Source organism: Trachymyrmex cornetzi, unplaced genomic scaffold (assembly GCF_001594075.2).
Source record: "Trachymyrmex cornetzi isolate Tcor2-1 unplaced genomic scaffold, Tcor1.1 scaffold378, whole genome shotgun sequence".
Lineage (NCBI taxonomy): Eukaryota > Metazoa > Arthropoda > Insecta > Hymenoptera > Formicidae > Trachymyrmex > Trachymyrmex cornetzi.
Window position 1 is genome coordinate 54,391 of NW_017298512.1, and position 3,655 is coordinate 58,045.

The following is a 3,655-nucleotide window of genomic DNA, read 5'->3' on the forward strand; positions in this document are numbered from 1 at the left end:
CCGCCATGGCCTCTCTCAGGTTTCTCTCTGGCAGGGGCCATATTAGTTCGGTGAGTTGTTCGGCTGTGACGCGTTCAACTCGAGGTTCTCTGTAATTATTCAATTTTGGATATTTCGGCAGACTTCGCCTCGCTTTTTGTTTTTTGGCAGTGTTCGCGGTTCTGGACGGGTGGCACCCGTCTCAAGTTGGACACGGCTCAATTGGACACGAGTTACTCATAGCGTTTGAGACTACAAAGCTCCTAAGCACCGGTCGCTGTGATTGGTGGTGTCCAATTGAGCCGTGGTCAATCGGGATCACCCCTTCTGGACGTCCCGGTCGTTCGTCTTGATGCACGTCCGAGCGGTGCCGCGGTGCAGTGACGACACCGTACACGCGCGTAGATGTCCGCGGTGTTCGGCCATTTTTCTGCGGAAATTGTGCTCCATGTAATATTAGAAGATCAAAACAGACAGAACAAAACGCGCGGAAACGCGGAAATTTAGTAAAATTTTAATAATTTTGTCTTCCTCGTTTCCGCGCTCCATGTAATCGCACCTTTGGTACGTTTCCACTGAGCGCGTCACGCGTCGCGTCGTCGAAGGAGAGAAAGTGAGGGATTGTGTATTCTGTCGTTTTTCAAGGTTACGACAAGAGAAATCAAAAATCGGTAAAATAATAAGTATGTTTGTGTGTTTGAAACTGACAACTGGCGAAAAACTAATAGTTTCGTCAGAAAACATTTCACGGTTCGACGAAAAGAATATTCTGCATAATAAACTGTACAAAATAAAATGTGAAGGACGAAAACCAAAGGAGGGATCAGTGGTGTGTTATCATGGTAAGAATGCAATCATGAAATAATAATAAAATTGTCTTTAGTCCGCTGAGCCTACAATGAGTCGATAATCGGAAATTCTTAATCTTAACCAATGCGTTTTAGTAAAAAATTTAATTTGAACACTAAAAAAAAAGTCGTAAACGTGTTAAGTTAAAAAAAATGTGCTTTTTTACTTAAAAAAATAATTTTTTAAATTTATGGTATTTTCAAATACGATTTTAACCTAGTACTCTTGAGATAATGTTCTTTAAAAAAAAATATATAATACAATAGTATGGTTACACGCTTTTTAAGAAGGTATTTATTTTGAAGGTAGAAGATAGTCGTTCTTTAGGTGTAAAAAGGTAAACAGGTAAGAGCCCTTCCGAACTCAGGAAGGTTTTAGAATCTAGCGTGAGAAAGATGCTCGGGTCATTTTGACCCCAGAAGGACCACGAAGGGTTCCTATAAATAGAAATGACTACAATTTTTTGCATTATCCACAAATCGTTAATTGTACATAAGTTGTTTTTGGCTCGTATATGTTCCCTGTTTTGAGTGTATAATACAAATAACCGATTGTTTCTTTGACACAAAATGAACATGACCTTATATTGGACATTAGGAACAAACATTTCTTATTTTCTTTAATTAAAGTAGATTTTCTGTACGCTCGAGTTGCAGAATTTGTAAGCATCGGATAAAAACGAAAGAAATTTAATAGTTTTCCTTTTTTCGATTTTTTAAAGCAAAAATCTCTTTGTGTAATATGTACAATCTTTCCCCCTCAAAAAAATTAATACACAAAATTAATACAATTTATTCAGCATTAAAAAATAAACATGTAGTGTGAATGCACCAATAAAGGATCATTTAAAAAATTATTATATTACGTATTGTCATTATATGTTGATTGGTAATGAAAAACAATTTTGCTGTACATTCTTTGCAGAGAATAAAGATACTTTGAAAGAAATACTTCGTAATCAGCGTTGTGCAGGCATTCCACCATCTCGTTTGGATTCGGCTTCCGATTTAACGGAGTCAGAAGACAATTATAGACAAAACAATAAAAAAGCAACTTGAAAATAAGTTTTGTTGCGCCAATTGGAAAGATTACTTTTCATACGTAGCACGCTGCAGTAGCAAAATGTCGTGTGATTTAAATTTTCGGGAACAGATTGAAAGTGAAAGTCACTTCGAGAAAAATGTCGTGAAAAGTATTTAAAAAATCTAATGTTAACTTTTACAATACTGTACATTGTTCAACATGCAAGTTTCACATGTTGCATACAGTTTTTTCCTTCATTTTCATAACCTTATTATGCTTTATACAATAATTTGTGTTTCTAGGAAATAAACGTTACCAATGAACGTAAAGACATTTTACAGCGGAAATGAAAGAAATTGTCACAACGGCAGTATACATCACAAAAGATATATGAAAATGCATAGACATAGCATTCTAAGAGTAGGGATAGTCTGCATATAGAAAAGAATGCACTTATTTTTTGGTAAAGTTCTCTCTTGTTTCGCGCATATGTCTATTCTAAAAGAGGGGATCGAAAAAGGGAAACGAGGAATTGAAAGGAATTGAAACGAGGCATTGGTCGACGTCCTTAATTGAGCTTTGATTAATAAGTGCTAGGACTATCGTATGTGTTTCTCCCACCATATATATAATTTCAATTTCTCGTTTTCCTCTTTCGATTCCCTCTTTCAGGGTAGACGCATGCGCGAAACGAGAGAGAACGCACTTTATCAAAATAAGTACATCCTTTTTTATATGTGGACTACCCTCACTCCTCAAATTTCAGACAATGCGTAGTCTAGGGCCAATATTCATAGTCAATTCTTAAGGCCGCAGCACAGACTCTTGCATAACGCATAATGCATAGTGCATAAGTGAATCAACTAATTAGAAGCTTTCCTTTCCTCTCATTCCACGGAAAAGAAGAATTTCGATTGGTTGATTCCATTATGCACTATGTATTATGCGTTATGCAAGAGTGTGTGCTGAGGCCATTATATTCAAGACCGTCTTAAGTTCAGCCTTGAGGTCTCACAAACCAATCAGAAGGCTGTATTAGCGTCTTAAGATATTGCTTAAGATGGTTTTGAAATAAGAACCGACTATGAATACCGGCCTAGATATATTATGTCTATGCCAAAGTGTTTACTTAATTTTCTCAGTTGATTTCTTATTGATAATTTTTGCACAAATTTTAGTAATATATGTAGTCGATGATAAACAAAATATGGCAGATAAAAACTTTAAAGCTCCTAAGAAAAAATCGTACAAATTAGCTTTAACGCCAAATTATAGTAAAGCCTTGGTGTCTCCAAGAACGTATCGGTTATGGGAACAATTATATGCTTCTTTGAGAAAACATACAGTACAAACAGATTGTGAGGGTGATGTAAGCAGGGTTGGGAAGAAACGCGTTACTTGTAACGTTGTTATTGTTTTCGTTACTTATTTCCGGCAACTATCATTACCTTTTTCTGTCTATATTATAGACAGAATAAATATGTAATAACGAATTCAGCCGTTACTTTTATCGTTACTTTAATCCCTTATTATTTTTATAACTATTTAATAGATCGCATTATTGTTCTAATAACTTAAAAGATTAAAATCATAGAATAAAAGGGCTTAGAAGTCAGCGCAGAAGACTGCGCAAAAAATATTCAAATAAAAATTTTTTTAATTCTCTTAGTCACATTTTAAAATAAACACTCCTATGATATTTATAATTTGCGATGAGGATGGTTCGAATTAGAACCGAAACGTATGAGTGTTTATTTTAAAATGTGACTAAGAGAATTAAAAAAATATTTATTTTTGAATATTT